This window comes from Notamacropus eugenii, chromosome 4 (assembly GCF_028372415.1).
Source record: "Notamacropus eugenii isolate mMacEug1 chromosome 4, mMacEug1.pri_v2, whole genome shotgun sequence".
In the NCBI taxonomy this organism is placed as follows: domain Eukaryota; kingdom Metazoa; phylum Chordata; class Mammalia; order Diprotodontia; family Macropodidae; genus Notamacropus; species Notamacropus eugenii.
Genome location: NC_092875.1, coordinates 445,792,827 through 445,818,098, shown reverse-complemented (window position 1 = coordinate 445,818,098; position 25,272 = coordinate 445,792,827). Strand labels below are relative to the sequence as shown.

At 37.5% G+C, this 25,272-nt stretch overlaps 1 protein-coding gene across 30 annotated transcripts in view; it reads right to left on the bottom strand.

Moving 5' to 3' along the window:
- ARB2A (ARB2 cotranscriptional regulator A) overlaps window positions 1–25,272 on the bottom strand; it is a 478,053-nt gene that overhangs the window by 118,256 nt on the left and 334,525 nt on the right. The window lies entirely within an intron of this gene.

Sequence of the window (25,272 nt, the reverse complement as noted above, 5' to 3'; positions counted from 1 at the left end):
AGGAAAACAGACATATGGTAGGTATCTTCAATCACATAGCTACACTACAGCTCTTTAACACTGAAGGGCATCTGATAAACATATATGTATGCATAGATAGTATATATACATGTATGTGTATATGCATATATACATATATACATACACATTTTATACCAGTGTCTTTCCAACTGGTGTATCCCAATTCTCCTTGGACTCAAGTATTGCCTTTCTCCTCTAGGAAGACATTATTTAATAGCAAATTAACTAGCAAAGTAAACACAAAGATTCATGTTTTATATCATGCCTTTAGGATGTGAACTATCATTGATTTAGCTGAATTTGTTCACAGCACATAGTAGGTAATCAATAAATACTTATTGAATTGACTTTCAGAAAGAGAAGATTGATGGAAGATGAAACTAAAATTGTTAGAAAAAAAGACTCATACTGTTTCTTTTAATGCCATTTTTTTACACGGCTAGGGTAGGGTGAGGATTCTTCATAGTAAGAGTTTACCATGAATTAATATTCAGCCAGGGAGCAGCTAGGTGGTGCAGTGGGTAGCATGCTGGACCTGGGGTCAAGAAGAACTGACTTCAAATCTAGCTTCAGATACCTGCAAGCTGTGTAACCTTGGGCAAGTCACTTAAACCTGTTTTCTCAGTTTCCACTGTAAAATGGGGATGATAATAGTATTTACCTCCCAAGGTTGTTGTGAAGATCAAATGAGATAATATTTGTAAAGCATTTCACCCAGTGCCTGGCACGTAGTAAACACTTAAAAATGTTTCCTTTCTTCCAACTGGAAATGTACAAATTATAATGAAATATGAGGAATGACTCAAGAATGCAAATTGGATAGATATCTTCATATTGTCAAATCTATTTTTAGCCTATGAACAGTACAAATTTAATAAAAGTCTGAATTACAGGCTAAAAATTCATATCAGGGGTACTGGGATATTTACTGATTATTAGTAAGTATGCAATAATATTTCCATAGTCAACATTTAACAAAATATATGGGAGCAACAAGAAAGAGGTAGTGGTTAGAAGGGTATTTTGTTTGAAATCTGAAAGAATGACATAAAGTCTTCCCACATACCATACTTAAGATATCCCGGAAATGGAAGGATTTGAAAACATCTTTTCCTGGCTTCCAGGTTTTCTTCGAGTTCTGGATAAAATTCTACATCCCATAGCTGCCAGCCCTCAAGGAGTTCACATTCTTATAAGAAGACAGTGTGTAATTAACCATGTAAATAACCACGAGATTACTAGTTGTTTGCTCTCCTTCTTTCTCAAAGAGGACCAAAATGACGCATTATGTTGGAGTCAAGGTACAGTGTGTTGGCCTATGGCTGATCAGATCAATATGAACCTGGAAGGTTCTACTACAGGTCTGGCACAAATAGTCCACATGAACATTTGGAAGGGAGATGTCTAAATTTGCACATGTCACATTTCTTTTGAGCTATTGCAATTCCGCTTCACACACAGAACACAGCACCTTTTTTGATGGGGGCATGCCATGTAGGGTTGTCCTTTGCCACTGTCTCCTTTGTCAATCAATAGATCCTAAAGTTCTTCAGGGGGACCTTGAGAGTGTCCTTATATCACTTCTCCTAACGTCTGTGTGAGCACTTGCCTTGTGTGAGTTCTCTGTAAAACTGTATTTCAGGCACAAAATGTGGTCAGCCCATCAGAGCTGTGTTCTCTGCAGTAGAGTCTGAATGCTCAGCAGTTTAGCTCAAGAAAGGCCCTCAGTGATACTTTATCTTGCCAGGTGATCTTCAGAATCTTCCTAAAACAATTCATATGGAAGCAATTCAGTTTTCTGGCACGGCACTGTAGACTGTTCAGGTTTCCCAGACATACAACAATGAGATCAGCATAATGGTTCTGTAGACCTTCAGTTTGGTAGGCTGTCTAATAGCTCTTTTCTCCCACATTTTCCTTCAGAACTTCCTAAACACTGAAAGAGCTCTGGCAATGCTGTCAATCTTATCATCTATGTGTATATCCCTGGAAAGTATACTTAAAAGGTAAATGAACTTATCCATCATTCAAAATTCACCAATGATTCCACACATGGAGGGTGCTGGTGGAGAAACGGCTTTCTCCAAAATTAGCACAAGCAACAGAGAATCAATCCATACTCAGTTGCATCTCAGCTTCCACTTTAGTCTTGGCTCGTAGCCTTTTCAAGAAAAATAATTTACCATCAGTGTGGTGGCTGACATTGATGCCATTTTCATGTTCATTGAAGGAATCTGAAAATAATGCTGAAAACATCAAGCTAAAAAGCGTGGGAGCAAGCATGCAGTCTTGTTTCATTCCACTGGTGACCGGAAAAGCAAAAGAGCATTGTCCATTATCCAGAACTGTGCAAGCACGTCATCATAAAACTGATGTACAATACTGATGAATTTCTCCAGGCAACCAAATTCTGCCACAATTTTGTACAAGCCTTCACAAATGACAGTATCAAAGACCTTGGTCAGATTGACAAATGTATACAGACCTCTGTCTTGCTCCTCGCATTTTTTCTGGAATTGGGTAGCAAACATCATATCCACCATCTCTTGGTCTTTTCTGAAACCACACTGGCTCTCAAGTAGATGACCATATTCCAGGTGAAGGATTAGACTATTAAGAAGGACTCTGGCAAGAATGTTGCCAGTGGTGACTAATCGCAAGATTCCCTGTGACTGTCACAAGATAATCTATTTCCTTTATCTTTATAGAGATGGACAGTGGAGGCATCCTTAAACACATGGGGAATAGTTTGCTCTTGTGAGATAAGCCAGAAAATTTCAAAGTTTTTGTATGAGCGCTGGACTCCCTCTCTTGTAAATCTCAGCTGGAATAGGATCAGCAGGTGCTTTGCCACAAGAGAGGAAGTTTGGTTAGAGAGGGATTGACCTCAACCTGAGGTATACAGTCAATGGCTTCAGCATTGGTCCAGTATTTTACTCATCAGTTCCCATGGGTTCACTTATCATTTCTATGCAGATGACTCCTCTAGTCTTGCATTGCCAACTGTCTATTAGATATTTCTCGCTAAATAGTCCATAGGTATCTCAATCTCAAAAGGTCCAAAAAACATAACTCTTTTATCTTTCCTCTCTTAAATCCACCCCTCTTCACAATTCCCCCGTCAAGGATACTACCATCTTTCTAGTCAAATAGGTTAGAAACTTCAGATTCATCCTCAATTCTCTGCTCTACCCTTCTCCCCCTATATCTAATTTGTAGCTAAATCCTGTTGAATCTACCTTTACAACATCCCCCACATCTGCCTCCCTTTTTCTACTCATGGAGCCATCACCTAGTTCAGGCCCTTATCGCCTCCTATCTGTACCAGAGTAATAGCATCCTAATTGGTCTCCCTGCCTCAAAGTCTCTCCTCGCTCCAATCCATCACCCATGTTTCTATCAAAGTGGTAGCTCCAAAGCACAGGTTTCACTACATCACTTCTCTGCTCAAAAAACTCTAAACATTCCCAATTACATACAGATTAAAATACAAACTCCACTGGCATTTAAAAACCTCTATAATCTGGCTTCGATTTATATTCCTAGATTGGTTTCATGCCACTCTCCTTAAATGGCCTCTTTTCTCCCTTACCTTTGTACAGGCCACCCTTATGCTCAGAATTACTCCCTCCTCGTCTCCACCTCCTACAGTTTCGAGCTCACTTCAGAGCTCAGCTCAATCACGACCTCCAAATGAGGCCTTTCCTTATGTCCCCAGTTATTAATGCCCTGACAATTATTCTGTATTTACTTTATTCATACTTTGTCTTTACTTCTCTGGGTGCATGCTGGTTGTGTGTGTGTGTGTGTGTGTGTGTGTGTGTGTGTGTGTGTGTGTGTGTGCGTGCATGCTATTTTTTAAAGAAATGACCACAGAATTTAGGTAACAAGCACAGGACAAGAAAGCAGGGTAGTAGATGCCCCAAGTCAATGGCTCTCTTGCTCAAAAGTCCTATTAATAAGGGGGTCCCTTTGGGCATGATAGGTCTTAAGCTCTCAGATGAGTTAAGATGAGGCAAGACTGAGCATGGGTCTCAAGCAATAAGGCTCAGGGAGCAAGATTCGTAATCTAAGAAGGCTCTCATGGGCAGTTATCCCAAAGCAGTGAAAGATGTCTCCTGTTGCAGAGTAAGAAAGGTCCCAGTGACAGATTGCAAGACTTCCATCCTGCAGAGTATTACTGCATACCACACCATATAGAGCTCTGAAACAACAATTAACTTTTCAATAACTCGAGGAGATTTTAAAGTGAGAGAATACTGACGTCATCACGTGAAGCTTCAGAGGTAATATGCCCCATAAAGAAAACTGGCAAATGAAGATAAGCTATATGCAGTAAATAATATCAAAATATCACAAAGCAGAAGGGAGAATTAAATCAAATCTTTGTGGAGGGGGATTCCATACTTTCTCTTTGAGATATATTGGCTGGCCATGTAACAGTGTAAGTTGTTCACCTAGAAGAATGCAGAAGACAAAACTTATCTTGTCAGACACACAGGAGGAACTGTATGAATGTCTGTCCCTTTTCTTCCTCTTCTCTTCCCCTTCAGATCTTAAAAGTTTGGCTAGCTATGTATATCAGTGATATTTTTTTTTAATGTAAGGAAAACAGGAACAGAGCTGTAGTACTATTTCCATTGAGTTTCTACAACTTTCTTAGGAAAGATTAGAAATGCCGCATACTTTTTTAAGTCATAAATTAAAGCCTTTGCATGCCCATTTTGTCACAATTATTGTTAGGAAATAAGCTCTGTGAATTCGATGACATGATCACACAGTGAGAGAAGGCAGAGAGCTTTACGTTCACCACTGATTACTATAATCTGAATATCCACGAAAGACCAAAGAATGTAGAAAAAAAAGTCTTACCACTACGTAGCTTATCCTTTGCTTATGCCTAAAATATTTGGCAAGAAAGGGCGATTTTTCTGTTTAACTACACAGATCTTAGATATTCATCACTATCTGTGATGGTCTAATGGAATTAAGTCTGAGACCTCACAAGTCTTTCCCAGAAACCTTAAAAAATGTATTTACATATCAGTATAAGGCAGAAGTTGTACTGAGCAGGGCTGTGCTGACATGGACTCTGCGGATGAGTCAGGTATTTTCAAAGATATCCATAGACAGTTTAAATGTTTTTATTGGGAGAAGCAGGATTTTTAAAAAAAAAACCTTTTTATCTGAGTTTACCCTGGTTATAGAACAGAAGCTTTAAAATGATTTATTTTTATTATACATAAATATGAAAAGTAAACACAAATATTTAAAAGTATTTAAACCATTGTCAAGATAAAGTCACCATCCAGTTTGTTAAAATTTGTCCTTTGTTTCTCCCTCAGATCAAGGGATGACACAATCAGTATTAAGTCAAAAATTTCTATCGTACCTCAGAACAAAACATATATAGAATGAAAATCAGGCGCAGGGAAGGGAGGTTAGAACCAGTGCAACCAATAATCTAGTCTGTGGTCCTGAGTGAAGATGTTAATGAGAAGGAAAGGCAGATTTTGTTCAATAAAATACGATCTTTTCTGTACTATGAGAAGTACAGACTGAAGTAGTCAAAGGACTGTTGACATTAATTCCACCTTCTCACTTTACCAATGGGAAACTGAGGCACAGAGAGATAAAAGAACTTGTTTAAGGACACACAGCTAGTTAGCATCTGAGTCAAGATTTGAATCAAAGTGAAGTGTTTTACATTTCCTAGAATTTCCTCAAACATCTCTTTAAGATACTAGGAAATGAAGGCAAGCTGAATAAGGCTATATATTCCCTTTGAAGGTTTTTGTGGCAAACCAATCAGATAAAATGAAATACACTTGTTTAATAAATAGTATTAATCACTAACTAGGAATAAAAGCACTGACTATTTTACTAAAAAAAAAAAAAGCAAGAAGTAGCATCAGATGAAAATACAACAATATGGAAATTTTCTAATAATAGTAACTTCATCCAAATTCAAAAGTTGAAGACTCTGCTTAGTATTTTTTTTTTTAACACTTGACAAAGCGTACTTGCTTTTGGAAACTGCAGTAATCATGAATTTGGTGAGCTCATCAAATAAAAGTCTTCTCAACACTTCCTTACTATGATTTTAAACAACTTAAAAAGCAGATTAACAAATTCTACACAGTTCCCTCTCCGAGCAGAAGGCTTATGTTCAAATTTAAATTTCTCTGGCTTGAAAACTGCCAATTGTGCTAACAGTTAATACTCTCGACAGTTTACTCAGCCAGTCTAAATGCAAAAGGCATTTAAGTATTTCCTGATTTGATTTTCAGAAAATTATAATACAGAAAAACCAGTTATATAACACATACGCAAACATTCCCAGGGCAATTATGACTAGTGATGGAATTTTAATCAATCAATCCATAAACATTTATTAAGCACCTACTATGTGCCAGGCACTGTACTGAGATATAAAAAGAGGCAAAGGACAGTTCCAAAAGATAGTCCCTGCCATCAAGGGACTAATCTAATAGATTAAATTAAAACCAATGATGGGATTTTAATCCAGTATTTCACAAACTTCCAAAGAGGATGTTTTACATTTTGTCTGCATAGAATTTCCGTCCTCAAGGTCTTTCTCTTCTACGATGTCAGGATTGAAACACACACACATACACACACATACACACACATACACACACACACACACACACACACACACACGAGTAGGTGATATTTTCAGTGGAATGACTGTTAAAGAACAGATAGGATTTTAGGAGTTAGTCCAGGAGAAGTGGCATGAAGAATTAACAGGAGAAGAAAATAAAACTATGCTGGGTGGGAAAAGATAGAAGTGGAAATCAGGAGGAGAGCTAAGAGACTAGAAAGGAGGGGCACAATACCCGATTGGAGGGGGTGCAATTGCAATGGGTGGCTCAAATACTTGTGCTAATATAAAGAAGGGTTAATATAGTATTATCTGACATTTGCAGAGCATATTTTTGAGGTTTAAAAATTGCTTTATATATACATTACTCCATTTGATTCTCACAAGAAAACTGTGAGATAAGGAATGCAGGGATTTTAGAGATGAGACACTGAGGCTGAAAGGGATGAAATGATCTGACCATGATCACATAGTTACAATGTGTCAGAGGGAGAATGTGAATTAAGACCACTCCTTAACGCCAAATATAGTGCTCTTTCACTATCCTACACTGTCTGAGAATTATCTGCATGGAAAGAACAGTTTGATTGTCTTGGCTGAGTGAAATAAATTAATAGGTTACTATATGGCAAGCACCAGGCTAAGTGCTGGGGATACATACAGAAAAAGCAAAGACAGTCCCTGCTCTAAAGGAGGTCACACTTTAATTAGAGAAGATAATACATAAAAGAGAGTTCAACAGTGGTGCAGCTGGAAGGACTCAGAAGTCTTAATATAGATGGTGAGGTCACGGAGTCTTTAGGGTTTGACAGCAATTCAGAGTGCAGTGCCTTGACACAGTGATGGGGAAGGCAATAAAATATGGAGGACCACGGGATGTAGTGGTAAGGAAGATGGACCCCCCCTCCACAAAAGTACCGTAGTTGGTATCTCTCTCAGCTCATCCAAGCTGTATAAGCAGCCACGTCACTCGTCCCAACCAGCTACACTGAATGGTAGCCCAGGGGTCAAGAACAGCAAGAGACGGTAGGAAGTTGTGGGATCTGAAAACATTATACATTATGCATTTATTTTGTTAAATGTTAAATAAAAACACCTATCAGACAGGGTTGTGGTGAAGATCTAATGAGATACAAAAGACACAAAAGATCTAAAAGATACAAAATGCTTTGCAAACCTTAGAGTGCTATAGAAATGCTAGGTATTACTATTATAATATTGTTATTATTATTGAACATCTCTAAAAATCTGGTATTGTGCTTTTGATGGCTAGTGTGAACATAGCTCTCCACTCCACATGGACAGAGGAGTTGGGTTAAGTCCCAAGCCTTGACAATGACCTACTGCATGATGACGGGCCTCCATTTGTCATCTCCAAATCACACTACTTTAGCCTTACAGCCTAAAACAAGAATGCTTTATCAGCCTTAAACCACAACATAAATGGGAGCTCTCCTTAAGTTACTTAGACAGCTAAGTGGTGACTTATGGTCCTGTTATGGCAGGAAAAGAAAGAAGCAGGATCAAGACGCAGAGTCAGCAGCTTTACATCACTCTCACTGCTGGCTCCTTCCTTCTCCACACGCAATGGGGTGAAGTTTACAGAAACGCAGAAGCCTGGCTCAAGTCTCAGTTCCAGTCAGCAGCTTGGTGACCTTGGACAAGTCATTAGGTTTCTGTGAATCTCAGTTTCCTTTCTTGTAAAATGGGGTTAATAAGACTTCTATTATTCATCTCATAGTCTCATAGGGCAGCTAGAACGTGCAGCTGGATAGAGCACTTAGCCTGGGTGTCAGGAAGGCCTGGATTCAAATCTGACCTCAGACATTTACCAGCTTTGTGCCTCTGGACAAGTCACTTAACCCTATTTGCCTCAATTTCTTCATCCGTAAAATGAACTGGAGAAGCAAATGGCAAATCACTCTAGTATCTTTGCCGAGAAAACTCCAAATGGGGTCACAAAAAGTCAGACACGACTGAAACGACACAATAGCAACGTCCATCTCATTTATAGGGCTGTTTGGGAGGCTTGGATTCGATGATATAAGCGAACTCATTTTGTAACTAAAAAGAATTACATAAATATAGGAGCCAATACTTTTCTCCATATATAAGGTCAAAAATATAGTTGGTCTGTGCATCTCCTTATTATTGATGAAACAAAAACTCTTCCTCAGAACAATTCAAGTGTCCCAATCAAGAAGTTTAAAATGATAAATGCGATATATTATCTTGTACACATATTGGTATGCAATTAATCAGATTCTTCCAGGTTCTGGAAAAAAGATTCATAACTTTTATAGGACACAAAGGTACCATTTAGATAACAACAGTTTAAGTGTACATATGGCACCCATGGGTTTTAAAAGCATTAAAGCAACTTTTAAAAGTGCTAAGCCTTGCTTCATACACCAGCTATTAGCATCATGTATTGTGCACTGGGAAAACTTGCTTAGCAAGTAACTGTGGAAGGAGTCTGAGACATCATGAAACATCTGGCCAGCATTTAACACTGTACAAAGAACTTTCACTATCTTCTTAGTAAATGAGAACAAAAGCTAGCATAGATATAGCATTTTAAAATTGACCAAACATTTTACCAACAACCTCAAGAAATTAAGCAGCATTATTATACCATTTTACAATAAAAAAAAGGAAACTTCAGGTCTAAGAGGTTATATGAATTGCCCAAAATTTCAGAGTTAAGTCATGGAATGGAGTTAAATCCCACATAGCAATTAGACCATATGGCCACACAAAGATGGGAAGAGCTGATGAGATGAAAGGCTTGAATTTTGGTCCAAAGAGGATATTCTTCTTCCTTGGCCTCACCTTCCAAGAGAGCACTTTGGGGCTGCTGTTTAGGAGGGAGGAATCTATCAGACTGGGAACGCATGTACAATGATAGGAAGAGAGGTTCTCTCTCCCACAGCTTCTCTGAGCCATCCTCTTTGGTGCTCTGCTTTGTACAGATCACATTCTGACATTCTTTATAGCCAAATGTCATTTGGAGACATACCTTATTTCTCCCTTCTAGACTGCATATTATGATGTCTAATTTCATCACTTCACTTGCAGTAATTACAGTAATGCTTTGCACATAGTAAGCATATAAATGCTTATCAAATGGAATCCAACACTTAAAAACAGCCTATGAAGGCAAATAAGTGCATTAGAATCATTACTAAGTGGGCGCCCTCTGCACTTATATGCTAGTCACATGGATTCTTCAATGGTTCTAGACTTTTTCTGGGAGCTGAGGAAAAGCCATCCATATCATTGGGAGATTACTAGTATTCATAGACTCCTATGCTGCAAAGTCCTAATCTACAATATTCATACCTCTTGTTCTGCCATAACAAAACTCAAACTGTGTTTTAGAATTCTTTAGATATTTTCACCACTGTTACATTTAATTAGTCGTGCCTGATGACTAAAATTGAGGATGTCTTACTTTAAATGCAAGTACTTTCTCCTAGGGATTATATGGCAAAGGTATGGTTACCATCAGTCATAAATCAAGAAACTATGTGAGTTTCCCTGGTGATAATTTATTAGAAAGAGAAATATGAATAAAAATCTGACCAGACTATCTTTTGGAAATTGCTTTTCTATATTTCCTAAATATTGGCAAGGGATAAAGAGAACCATGACCCAGTATAAAAAAGCAAGGTCATCTCAAAATTTCAGTTTATTGCCTTATGTAAAAGGTCTAATTTATGGAAACTCACTGTCCTAAAAGTTGTATAGTGTAGGAGGGAAAAAATAGGACTTGTCTACAAGTGGCAACTGGCTATAATGAATGTTACAGTGTGATAAATTCAAAAGAGAGGTCCAAAGTACTCTGAAAAAAATGAAGAGAGAGTCATTTCTGGCATTGCCTTAAATGTAGATTTCTAGGGAAATATAGGATCTTAGGGAGTAAAATGTTTCAGGGGAAGTAAGCTCAAGAAGAATGGGAGATGCTTAAGAATGAAATTCTGAGGCTATAAAAGAAATAATTGCATTGAGGAGAACATTGTGCATACACAGATTTTAAAAAGAAATGGAGAGATGACAGAAGCAGTATCAGGATAGAGAGAATATAAGAGTATGGTATTACCCTATGAAAGTAGTGTCTGAAATGCCAAAGCTCAGAATAAACTGAGGCTGATGAGGAAAGCTAAGACAACAGAAAAGGGCTCTTTGGGATACGGTGAGAGAAAAAAGAGGATCAAAGAAGAGACAGGAACTTGGTATGGGTTAGCTGGGATAATGATAACCAGCAACAGAGAGAAGGTAGAACTGTTTACTCTGCAAAAAATAAACATTGTATTGGAAATGACAGAATAAAAACAATGAATGGCATTGATACCTAAGACAAGGAGATAATAAGAGAGCACCTGGCTGCCTTTGATGAATTCAAGTATCCTGACCCAGATGAACTTAGGTTCCAAAAGAACGGCAAATATGATGGCTAAGCCATTGTCAGTGATAGTTGAAAAATCATAGAAAACACAAGAAATAACATAAGATTGGATACGGACAAGAATTATCCCAATTCTCAAAAAAAAAAAAAAAGACATGAAGAGAAAGAATCTACAAACTACAGGCTCTTTTTGGAAAATGAAGGCAACTTGTCCCTCTCCAATTTTATGTTACCGCTTACATTTTTCCAATTTGGCTTTGATTCCTGGAAAAATTCCAAGCCAGATCGTTAAGGAGATGGTAGGCAAACATATAGATAGAAAAGTAATCATTGCAAAGCTCTAACATAGCTTTAGGAAGAAAAGGTCATTTCCTCTCTCTCCTTTTTTTATTGAAATGAAATTACTAAAGTACTAGACGAGGGTAGTGATATATAGTTTAACTCAGTTTTCTGGGGGTTAGCTAGGTGGTACAGTGGATAGAGTGCCAAGTCTGCGGTTAAGGAGACTCATCTTCCTGAGTTCAAATCTGGCCTCAAGCACTTACTAGCTATGTGACCCTGGGCAAGTGACTTAACCCTATTTGCCTTAGTTCCTTATCTGTAAAATGAGCTGGAGAAGGAAATGGCAAACCACTCCAGTATCTTAGATAAGAAAACCCCAAATGGGGTCACGAAGAGTCAGACATGAATGAAACAACTGGGAAAAAAAACCCTTAGATTTTAAAAAAGCTTTTGATGAAAAAAAACCTTAATTTTTAAAAATAAAATAACTCATTTTTTGTGGAGTAGACATATGGATTAGGTGATAAAAATCAGATGGTCTGATGGGCAGGCTCAAAGAATACTTGTTAAGTATTCAAAGTTAACATGGCAAGAGATTTCCAGTGGAGTACCCAGAAATTTTTGTGTGTTCTATTGCTGTTTAACATTTTTATCAGTGACTTGGATAAAGGTCTAGATGGCATGCTCATTTAATTTGCAGAAGACACAAAGCTGAAAGAGACAGCTAACATGGTAGATTACAAAATCAAGACTTAAAAAGGATCTTCACAGACTACAGTTTTGGGCCAAATCTACTAAGATAAAATTCAGTTGGGACAGATGTAAAGTCTTGCAACTGGGTATAAAATCAACTCTCCAAGAAAAAGATGGGGCAGGCACGCACAGATAACAGTCATTCTAAAAAAAAAACAATCTGGGCATTTCAGTAGACTGCAAGTCTACTGTGAGATTAATTTACTTAAAGTGAGTTAACAGTGTGATATAACAGCCCAAAAACCTCATTGGGATCTTGGACCACATTAAGAAGAGCACCACCTCCAAGAATGGAGACGGGGAGATCCTGCTGTGCTCTGCCCTCGCCAGTCACTTCTGGAGGTCACAGTTTAAGGAGGACAGTGTCCAGAGGAGGGCGACCAGGAAGATAAAGCACCTGGAATGCATTTTGTACACAGCTCGGGTGAAGGAGCTGGGCATGGTAAACCTGAAGAAAAAACTCAGGGAGGCCATGTTAGCTTTATTCAAGTATTAGAAGGACTGCCATGTGGAAGAGGGATTAAGCTTATTCTATTTGACCCCAGAAGGCAATCAGTAGAAAATGCAAGGAGGTATTGGGCAGGATGTCAGGAGAAAAAAAGAACTTTCTAATGAGCTGCCCAGTGGAATGGCGTGCACAATTTGAGAGGTGTTGGGCTCCCCCTTTTTGGAGATCTTCAAGCAGAGGCTAGATAATCATTTGTAAGTATGGTATAGTTGGGATTCCTTAGATGTATGGCTTGGACTAGTAGAGAGTCAACGATTTCCTTTCCAACCTTCAAATTCTGTGATTGTTTTAAAAATGTTGATTTACTAATCTAGGAAAGCACAACTACATGACACGAGGCATGCCCATGCTTTTCTGACCAGTTTCTTTAAACAGCAACTCTTGTCATTCTTTAGAAACTGCCTTAAATAATTTTTGAAATGCACAAAAAGGAAGAGAGAGCAGCTCAGAGGTATACATGGACAAGGAGGATGGCTTTAGAATCAGTATATACTTTATAAAGCAAAGTATATGTAACTGATATTTGTGTTTCCATTTTTCTGTTTCTGTACAAGGAAATGTTCATATCTTTGTTCATAATGTTTGTCAAATTCATAATAACAAAAAATATTTGAAAATACCAAAAAAAGGAAATTGGTCTTGTGAATTCTATCAAAGATCCTACCACATCATTTGCAAATTGGCCAACACACAGCCACTCTATTTTCCAGTTTAAAATGATAGACGGGGGGAAGCTAGGTGGCACAGTAGATAGAGCACTGGCCCAGGAGTCAGGAGGACCTGAGTTCAAATCTGGCTTCAGAACTTGCTAGCTGTGTGACTCTGGACAAATCACTTAACTCCTACTGCTTCTCATTCTGTATTGTTCAGTGGTAACAGGTGTTCTTGATGGAGATGTCAACAGAACCAGCCCAGGAGGAAAAGTCTGTTCAAAAAAAACTTCCAAAGAAAAATGCAGATATTCCACATCAGTTAAATGAAGTATCGTGCTGAGATACTAAACAGCTATTAGTCACACAATTCAATTGTCTATCAGAAGTTCTTCTCTTTGGAAAAACAAAAGGGGCTATGAGTTCAAGAAATGAAAGGCAAACTTTATTAAAAAAATGAAAACAAAACCTGTGCCTTAAAATTCCTGGTGGAATCAAAAGAACACCTTTGGATCCCCTATATGGAATGTACCTACCATATTCTTTATGGTAGCATTTACTTCATTTTAAAATTCAACTTTATTTTATTTTTAGCTCCTCTTCCTTCACCTTCCACCTCTCCTCACCATTTATAAAGCAAGAAAAAAAACCTATTACCAACATGTAGAGTCAAACAAAACAAATTCTCACATTACTCACATACAACAATAATAAATAGACCTCAACCATACATTTTGAGTCCATCATTTCTCTATCAAGAGAGGGGCAACATGTTTTATCTTAAGTCTTCTAGGACTGAGGTTGGTCAGAAATGATGAAGGTAGAAAGACAATAAAAAAGAGGAGAAAACAGACGAAGGAAACAACATAATTATGCATGGAAACAGGGAAGGAGACAGATATTCATTATTAAAGATGAAATGTACTACCTTTGCTACGGCTGATTCTCAATTCCCATGTCAGGATTAAAGGAGTATCTAGATGTGCAGTTAGTAGCCAAGTAACAACAGTATGATGTGTAGAGTGACGAATACCTCAGCTTGTAATTTCCATTTGTAAATACAATTCTCATTATCTAATTATTCATCATGAAGGATTTTATAAACAATTAGTCTTGAATTTTTTTCCTCTCATCTCTAAATGAAAGAAGATAATTCAAAAGCAAAGAGAACTGCCACCTCTACTGCCAAATTCTCAGATTTTTTTTTTCATCAAATAGCTCTGAAAGCTGTAAAAATGAAAAAAAAATGAGTAATAAAGGGTCTTCTTTCTTTTTTTCAGGGTGAGACTTCAGGAATGATAGATAAGTTATATGTACTTTCTTACTGGGAAACTGAATAAGTCAAATTAAATTAAAAGTATAACTATTTTTTATTTAATATAAGAACACACTTTAATGCAACATGATCATAAGTATAGATAAACTAACTTTAATGCTTCACAAACAGAGGTTTCCTTGGAGTTTCTTCACTCCAGCTGTTAACAATGACTCACCGAAAATACTTGTACTGCCAGGGGTCAATTTTTACTTTAGTCATCCATTATGTTAATGAATATAAGGTGGAAAAGAACAATGAAGTTAATTGATGAATAAAAGTAAATAGGCTGATTCTAAACTATATAAAAATAACTATCTGAAAAGTGCTCTTTCACAAGTGAACACATCATTTAGAGTGTTATAAATATACTTGGTGAATGGCAAAGAAAAAGGCTAACAAATAATTTTTTTTAATAAAAAAAGTACACTTTCATATATGATAATACACCTTAAATTTTAAGGCCTCTTCACATAATGTAGAATTCTCAATTATCTAATTAGTTTAAGCTGTGTATTGAAACATATTAGATAATATAACCTGAATGAAGTACATTTGAGAAGTAATTAGTGTTGATTTTTCACTCAAAGCTTTAGCAGGATGAGATTAGGAGTGAAAAGAAACAGATCTCTACTACCATTTTCTCAGGGGAATTGTCAGCAAGAAACTCAAGTGTACATTTAGCAATTATTCAATAACTGAGTCAATATAGATAGTGAATTTGGTTACATATACATACATAAGTGTATATGTATGCAGGCATGTATGCATGTGTGCATGTCAAGGCAGCATGGCATAGCAGAAGGAGCCCTGGTGTGCAGTCAGTAGCCCTGTAGTCAGTAGTCAAGTCCCACCTAGGACACTGAATAGACATGTCTTCTGGGGAAAGCTATCCCTTCCATATCGCTGGGGTTAGAGATATGCTACCCCCATGATATGGAAAATCTGTGTAAAATTTTTTGGTCCTCTCTTCCTACTAGAGAAGAAGTCTGAATTTTTTCTTCTTCTTTTACAGGGTATTTACAGTACCTTATTGTAAAATCTGGGTTGATATTATACAATACTATAAATAAATTTTATACATTTCTGAGTTTCTAAACTTTTTCTGTGTCATCTGCTGGCCTTTGTGTGTCATCTGTGGCTTCCGCAAAATTTCTCCAAAATTCCCATTTAATTTCTTATTCCAACCTGCGATATATTGAAACTGTGATGGGGGAAAGTCGCAATGTGGAAGGGGATAATTGTATTTAAACTCTATGAGCCTGAGTTTTTCATCTGTTAAATGAGGATGACAGGACAGTACTTACATAACTTCTGGCTATTTTGAAGACAAATTAGATAATGTTTAAAGTGTTTTATGAACTGTAAAATACTATACAAATGAGTTATTATTAAGTGGTGGTCTATACTTTTTACTTCATCACAGTCCCCCTATTTTGTTAGTAACAATTAAAATAAGCTGATATAGACATATGGACACACACACACACACACACACACACACACATGAAGTAGTGCAGCAGGCATAGTGGACCAAGAGTTGCCCTCAAAACAAGAAGATCTGGGTTCAGATCTAGCCTCTGAATTGTTCTAGCAGTGTGACCCTAGGCAAGTTGCCATTAAAGGCTAAAGTGCAGATAAGGAATGGATTTGCATGGATAGAAGGGGTTTTCTTACCTGCAAGTTCTCTATACCAATGAAATCACTGTGGAGTCCTTGTCTCTATGCATCTGTATGTAGGTATATTCTTTTAAACATTTTTATTCATCTCCATATCACCTGAATCTCTCTCTCTGTCTCACACATTTCTCTCTCTGTCTCTCCCTGTGTCTCTCAATCTCGGTCTCTTTCTGTCTCTGTCTGTCTCTCCTCACACCTAGATTTATTTATATCAAGGATTTTACATGAAGATATCTTTATAGATAGGACACCATCAACCTGGAGCAATAACTTCTCATATGTACTCTAAGGTTATATTAGTTTATTTTTCAGAGGAGCAGTTCTTCACGTGACAATTTCATAATCTAATTTCAGCGTCACTACTATTTTCATGTTTCTTTCAGCTTTATTGTTTCCAGAGTTAAGTGGATGACTGGATGCTTTTCCTTCAGACCACCAGCTTTCATTTTTATTACTTCAACATATTTTCTACTGTTCTAGATTCCTAGTTTCTGCATAATATCTTGTGACCCTTACCAATGCCACTGGGAATATAGGGAAAACATAAATAAAACATTTATTTATTATTTATAAACAGAAAAATACCAAAATGGCATGTTATTATCTTTTTTATAAGAAGATAAAATAATCAATAATAGTTTTCAAGTAGATTTTAAATTTTGAAAATTCCTAATGAGAACATACAGACCTTCCTGGACATTGAATTTCATAGTACTTTCCTCCTTATAATCTAAAAGCATTTTCTCAGATATGTGATTTACCTTTTATCATATCCCTGTGAAGCAGAGGCAGGTAGTATTATCTCCATTTTACATAAAGAAAAATTAAAACAAAGAGATTCAATGATTGTCTCTCACTGCCACAGAGAAACTGTGAGTAGACAGGAATGAAATCTACCTAATGGATTAAAAGTAAAAAACAAAACAAAACAAAACAAAACCAAACCTCTCAAGTTTGTTTAATGTTATAATACTAGAAACACTTGAAATACCCAATATCATCAGAGAACTTAAGCCTCCTACAACCTGAAGCACTAGAGGGCAATGCTACAGGCTGTCGTTTTGGGAAAGAGATAGAGATCTGGAGTTCCCCAGGAAACTAGAGCTGCTTGAGGTGGGGTTTAAAAAATGGGGGAGCACTCAAAACCACAAGCTAATCTGATACACACACACACACACACACACACATATATATATATATATATATATATATATATATATGCCAGGCACATAGTAGGTGCTTAAGATGTCATTTCTTTATGAAGATTATTATAACTGTTATTAATGAAAATTAATAATTAATAAATAATTGACTAAGTGACTAACTGTGAGAGCTAGCAGGACTATGCTGCTGAGGACTCAGAACCATCAGACATTCCTCACCACGAGGAGTCAAAGGTCCCAAGAAGTCATCTTCTTGGAGATGACCTTAGTATTTTCCTAAAAAAAGTGAAGGCTAGCTTTGGCAAGCTCTGTCACGCTGTCAACTTCCCTAATGCTTGCCTCAAATCCCTCTACATCTTCAACTACTCTCTTCTAACTGGTAGCCCTGCTTATGCTGGATCTCATTTCCAGTCACCTTTCCCATTTCCTTCAGGAAATGCCTACCTGCTGGACATATCCACACATGGGTTTTTCATCAACACGTCAAACTCATATTTCAAACTCAAACTTCTCCCTCTGGTCCATTCCCATCATCCCAGTCATCTTGAATTTGTAACAATGGAATTATCCCTGACTTTTCTCTCTCCCTCCACTACATATCCAGTTAATTCTCAGATGTTACTAAGGTAATATATTATCTTATTAACAATGATCATTCCCTCCCTCTTCCTTCTCTTTAATCTCTCCCTATCTACTGGCTCCTTCCTACCTGCAAATCTACCTGTCCAGGTCTCACTTCTCCTTAAAAATACCTTCTCTTGATGATATTACCCCTTAAGCTACAGGAGCTACCCTCCTATCACTTCCCTTCTCTTTCCTTGGTAAAAGTTGAGAAAAAAATAATTTGCCTCCACTGCCTCCATCAGCCAATTATTTTTTCACCCTTTATAATCAGGAATCTTACCTACTCAACCTGTTAAGCTCCTAACTGCTAACTCCAATGGTCTTTTTTCTAGGTCAGCTCTCCTTGACTGACCTTAATTTTCTGCAAATTTTGACACTGTTGCCTACTTCCCCCTCATAGATAGATTCTCCTCCTTGGTTTCCATGCAACTTTTATTTCCTAGTTTCCCTCGTCTGATTGCTTCGTGCTTTCTTCTACCTGTCTGGCTGTTCCTTTTCAGTCTTCTTGGCTGATCATTATCTGTCTCCCACACTTGAAGCACAGCTATTTCTGAAGGTTCTATTCCCAGTCTCTTTTCTCCAGCTACACTTTCCCTTGATTAGCTCATGAGCTCCCACCTGTTCATTTGTCATTTCTACTCATACATGCCTATAAATATCTCACCATAATTTCTTCCCTGAATTCTAACTAACTAGTTAGATTTACCTGGATGTCTCATTTTGTTTGCTCTTAAACCTCCCCTCTGACTGTGTTGAGGGTACGCCCATTCTTTCAGTGAGCCATCTTTGTAACCTTGGAATCATCCTTGATTCTTTTCCCTCACACTGTATGTTTGAACAGTTTTACCTCCACAATTTTCACACATGTACTCAGTCCGTAGGTCCCCATCACTTTTTGCCTATAAAGACCATTTACAACCTCCTAAATTGTCTCCTTGCTTCTAGTCTCACCTTCTCCCAACCTATTCTGTGCCCAACTGTGAGAATAATCTTTCTAAGACACGTCTATAAATGTTAAATGTCTACACTCAAAAATCTTCATCAGCTTCCTCTTTCTTTTTAGAACAAAATAAAAATCAGCTTAATATTGAAGACCCACCACGACATGACAACATCGTCTTTTAGATTTATTTTACACTGCTCTCTTTCATAGATTACACTCTGTCTTTCAGGCATACTAGATCACTCATTGCTCCTCAAACCTGATTACCTATCTCCCATATGTGCATCTGCACAAGCTCTCCTGGCCCTGGAATGCACTCCCCTCTTCTTTAGGACTCCTCGAACCCCCTGCATTGTGAATATTCTTTCTTCCTCAAATTACCTTGTTTCTTTTCTTCTGTGAATGTGTGGCATCTTCCCACTGAAACATAAACTCCTTGAGGGCAAGGAAATTTTATTTTAGTTGTATACAAATACCTAACAAGTGTGTCTGTCACACACAGCAGGAATCTAATAAAGTTTGTTGAATTTAACTGAAAACCATACTTTTAAGTACAAAGTGCAATGCTTCTGGCTCATGGTTGTAGATTACTAAAGATTACAGTTTCATTCATAAAAACTCTAGAGCAAGCCTACTGTACTAGAAGTCAATGACAATGATATTTTAAGGACTATTAATTTGCTCTATGTGCTTCTGGAATAAATATTCATGCCATTCACAAAATGAAGTTATTATGAGCCACAGACCTAAAATAAAATTTGGAATTTGAAGGGAGACAGCCTAAAATAACTATAATGGGAATGTACAAAGTTATTTAAATACGTACTTCTAAAACATATAATACTGCAGATCTAATTCACTGAAGCTTTATTCTCAATCATTGTAGGATGGAGATAGTGTGGGACTCTTGAGAGCAATGCCGGTATAGTCCAAGCTCTGGAGAGTCCTACCAACGTGCATGAGCTTCAAGGACAGGCCCAGGTGTGGAATTTATGCCTCACTCTGAAGTCACCTTAGTTTAAAGAGGCTCATCACCAGAAAGTAGTCACCAACGGATGATTTTTTTTTTTTTTTGGCTGCAGCAACTCACTAAGACTAAGAAAGCAATCTACAATAATGATGGAAGGTTGCCACACCGATGAAGTCACAAGTCTTTGATTTACTGATGTTAAGGTAGCTCTCATGAACTATTTTCAATCAAAAGGATGATATAACCAGGGGTATACTGGTGCCAGTTTGCATTGACTCTAGAGAGTTATTGTTAAATTTTCAATGTGAGCATTTATAGGTCTGAAGTTGGAAAATACTACAAATCGGGCTTTGTTGATGGTCTAGATTTAAGAAGGTGATGGAGAAAATGTTAAAAATGAAGATTAACTTAAAAGTATGTCACATGTTTTGTAGTACCAATTGCTAAATATTTACCAGCACACTCCTGAAAATAACATAAAAGCATATAATTTATAAAGATAAAAAAAAATCAAACTTAACCAAATTAAATAAACCTTCAGCATAACCAAAATTAATTTAATGCCAATACCTACTAAAAGTTCATAGCTTCAAATGTTGTTAACATTTTAAATGACCCCTTACTTTTAGTCTATCCAAATGATTAATATTTATTTTCATGGCCACCCTTATCAGAGCAATACAATCCATGCCTTTCAATGGTATATTTAAAAAGTGAATCCATCGGGTAGCTTAGTAAAGTAAATGAAGATAAATTTTAGTATCTCTTTGCCCTTTTGTTTTCTCATGATTTTTGAAAATAGTACTTTTTTTAGGTTATACATATGCAATCATGTTAAACATATTTCCACATTAGTCATGTTGTGAAAGAAGAAACAGAACAAAAGGAAAAAAACATTAAAAACCCAGAGAAAGTTAAAATAGCATGCTCTGATCTGTACTCAGACTCCATTAGCTCTTTCCCTAGATGTGGGATAGCATTTTCCATCATGAACCCTTGTACTTTTCTTGGATCACTGTATTGCTGAGAAGAGCTAAGCCCATCATAACTGATCACCACACAGTGTGGCTGTTACTGTGTCCAATGTTCTCCTGGTTCTGCTCACTTCCCTCAGCATCAGTGCAGGTAAATCTTTCCAGGACCTTCCAACATCTACCTGCTCATCATTTCCTATAGCACAATAATACTCAATTGCATTCATATACCACAACTTATTCAGTCATTTCCCAATTGATGGGTACCCCTAAGTTTTCAATTATTTGCTATCACAAAAAGAACTGCTATAAATACTTTTGTACATGTAGGTCCTTTTCCTTTTTTTTATGATCTCTTTGGGATACAGACTAAGTAGTGGCATTGCTGAATCAAAGGGTATGATTGCCCTTTGGGCATAGATCCTAATTGCTCTCCAGAATGGTTGGATCAGTTCATGATGCCACCAACAACGCATTAATGTATCAGTAAGCACCCCAACATACACAGGGGGGTCTGCTATCACAGGTTCTTTGATCTGCTTTTCTAAAAGGAAAGGCAACTTTTGAGGGGTTAAAAATCTTAATCAAGCACATATGTCATTCACTTAATTCAGGAAATCAACAGACAACACTTCCAAACTGTCTGACATAAGCAATACATATATCATAAATCAACAGACAGGTTCAACTGTCTGATCATAGATGCCAAAGAGGGAAGCACCAACATCTGGGTTTTCAAAGCCAGGGGATCCTTAGTGGCTTCCCAGGGACTTGTCTGGCACATAAATCTTCTTCCTAAAACTAAGCCCCAAAGTGAAACCTCACCCTTGGAGTATTTATACCTTTTTTAGAGCCAGAGGTGCATCCCAACCCTTTTGAACCAGTGCCTCATTAACAAAAGGTGTGGGCCTTCCTACAAATCTTCTCTAACCAAACTCCCCTTAGTGGGTAGGCCCATTAATGGGTGGGGAAGATTTTTAATCACATTAATAACTCAAACACATATACTGTTTCTAGCTTTAACTAGAAGAACTAGAAACTCCTGTTTGTGTACTTTACTCCGAGTAAAGTTCTTGGTTGATAAAGGCAAGATTCAATCAGAGGCATCATACTTCTTGATTATACTAAAACAAAAAGAGCAAAAGATCCTACTTTGCTTGCCCTTATAATCTACCCTTCTAGGATCCTTGGCTTTACAAGCCAAATGGCCATGGATCCTGGAACAAATAGAGACATTATACTTCTTGATTAGGATAAAACAAAAAGAGCAAAAGATCTTACTTTGCTTGCCCATATAATTACTCTCCCAACATTTATCATTTTACTAATCTGTCATATTAGCCAATCTGATAGGTAAGAGGTAGTACTCCGGAGTCATTTTAGTTTACCTTTCTCGAAGCAATAGTGATTTAGAACATTTTTTTCATATGACTATAGAGAGCTTTGATTTCTTCATCTGAAAACTGCCTGTTTATATCCTTTGACCATTTATCAATTGGGGAATAGTACATCTGCTCTGCAGAGCTTTGATCTTGCTCACAGATCTCCTGCCCATATGTAGTAGCCCAGCAGGACAGGAGTTCTCGCTGTTTCCCATATGATTCCCTACCTCCTGTTTCTATATTGTTACACAGGCTGTCTCCTAAGCCTAGAATGCACTCTCTCCTCCTCCCCTTTACCTCATTAGAATCCCTTTTTCCTTTGAATCCCTAATTTCCTTTGAAACTCAGTTCAAATTCCACTTGTATATGAAACTTTTCTGATACTTCTAAATTCTTAGCCCTCCCTCCCAGATTACCTCATTTATTTCCATACATTTTACACATATTCTCACTCCTGATAGAACAGTAGCTTCTTTGGGGACCATTTTGTCTTTGTATCCCCAGCACCCAGCATAGTTTCTTTACACAAAGGAGTCACTTAATGAATGTTTGTTAACTGATTATCTGATTGCCCCAAAGAGCTAAATGGAGTTCAGGTATCCAGGTTTGAGGAACTTAAAATAAATATTTTATTCAACATTACTTGACTAGTGGCAAAAAGAGAATTAAATTCTTTTTTAAAATTGTGGCTTTGTTTGTTTGGTCAGTATGGACAGTCCCTTTGAAGTTTTAAATTAAGAACTTTTAGATTATATCTGGAAATAATTTTGGATCTTTAAAATTTTTGATTACTTAGATACCATCTAAAAGGTCTGGAAATTTCAGAATTCCTTTTTCCTTTGGAAAAACCTGCAGTGAGATCCAGATATTTCAAAAAGATCCATACAGTCCACACAAACTACCAATACCTACTGGGTATTTCCACTGAAATATTATGCATCACCTTAGATACTGTAGGCCTAAATCCAAATTAATTGTTTTTCTTTGAAACTACTTCCCCTTCTTGATGTTTTTCATTTCATTCTCCCAGTCACTGAGGCTTGAAGATCTTTCACTCTCTACTGTCTTTCAGATCCCTATAATCACTTACTCTTTAAATTATATCTGTTTTTTCTTCATAATGGCTTGTGTGTCCATTCTTTTATCTATGTTTCTACTGTCACCCTCTGTCCAGGTCACCCTTGGGTTATTGTGATAGCCTCTCTCCTATGCCTCAAGTCTTTTTCCTTTCAGTCTATCCTATGTATATATACCTATTAGATTTATGTTCCCAAAATGTCATTTTCTTTATATTTCTACCTGGTTTAAAAAAACAAACATACCTTCATGGGCTCTAAAGGAAATCACTGTATACTTATTTTAAAATGTTTCTGTACTGTTCAAATATAGTTTAAAATCTTTCAGGGGGGGAAAAAAGTCTTAGCAACTTTATAAAAAGTGGATTTGAAAAGACTTTGCTTGGATAATCTGAAGTAGCTCCATGCAAACTAATTTTTACATCAAGGTATATTAAGTAGGAGAAAAGGTCTAGATGGAAAGAAAATTCATTGACTGGAAAGATAGTCATGGGATACTCAATGAAAATATACACACATAACATACATGCACAGAAAAAATAATGGAAATCAACTTCCTCCATTTTAAGCCAAGCTTTATGGAGAGAAAAAAATTACAATAAACAAAAATGAAATTCTTGTGGAAACAGACAGAAAGGAACTGGACAGTTAGATGGAGGGGCTGACATGAGGTTAGTGGAAGTGTTGAGGTGAAGTTAAGCACCTTGTCACAACTAAGTTATAGGCAAGAAGTAAAGATCTAACATATTAGAGGGGATCCAAGGCTGGAGTGAAGTCATCTACAAGAACTTTCTGATAAAAGAGCTACTCTGTTCTAATGAATTCTGCTTTTAAACCAAAATTGACTCAATTGAGTATCCTACTTCTGACACTCTCTGTATGATCCTGAAAAAGTCAGTTGAGCCTTAGTTTCCTCACCCGTAGAGTGAGAGCTGGACGTTCAGCTCTGGCTCTTTGATGGTGAGCTCTCTGAGTCATCCAAGCTGGGAAGAAGCCTACCAAGATAGTCTACGTGGTCATGCCCAGGCTGGACCTGCTGGTGGTGTTGCCATTCAGTCATTTTCAGTCATGTCCAACTCTTCAAGATGCTGAAGTGGTTTGCCGTTTCCTTCTCTAATTCATTTTTACATATGAGGAAACTGAGGGAAATGGGGTTAAGTGACTTGCCCAGGGTCAAATAGCGAATGTCTAAGGCAAGATGTGGACTGAGGTCTTCCTGACTCCGGGCCCGGTGCTCCATTCGCTGTGCCACCTAGCTGCCCTGGTGGCAGTTTCCAAATTGCACAGAAAGTGACTCTATGGAAATAGGTCCTGAAATGTCAACATCTTACACCTAGGACCACCCAGTGATAAAAGCACCACATATTGCTCATTATCCATCAGGAAGCCCATCATCACTACAAGAAAGCTCAGATTTCATAGCTTGGTATTAGAGGACCCTCCACAGTCCAGCCTAGCTGGGTAAGTGGCACAGTGGAAAAGATCACTAGAGTTGGAGTCCAAGGATCTACACATCAAAATCTCAATCTCTGGAGTTTCTTGAAGTGTAAAAGTGAGGCTGGACTAGAGAGCCTTTGAGGTCCCTTACAACATCCCTAGGTCTGTGCTCCCAGAATGTCCGATTTTTGTCTCACTGGTTCTCTCTGACCCCTCTGCTCCAGCTGGACTGCTTTATTCACTGTCCCCCCACTCTTCCTACGTATTCTTGCCTTTCCCCCTTTGCTCTCTGTGTCTTCTGCTGAGAGTGTCCTCTCCCTCTCCTTTCTGCTTATCCTTCAAGACTCAGCTCCATCTTTATACATTCCATATGAAATGTTTTCTGACTACTCCAGGCATCAGCCATCCTTTCTAGTACATGCTACTTGTTTAGCACTATATCACATACCAACTCCCTT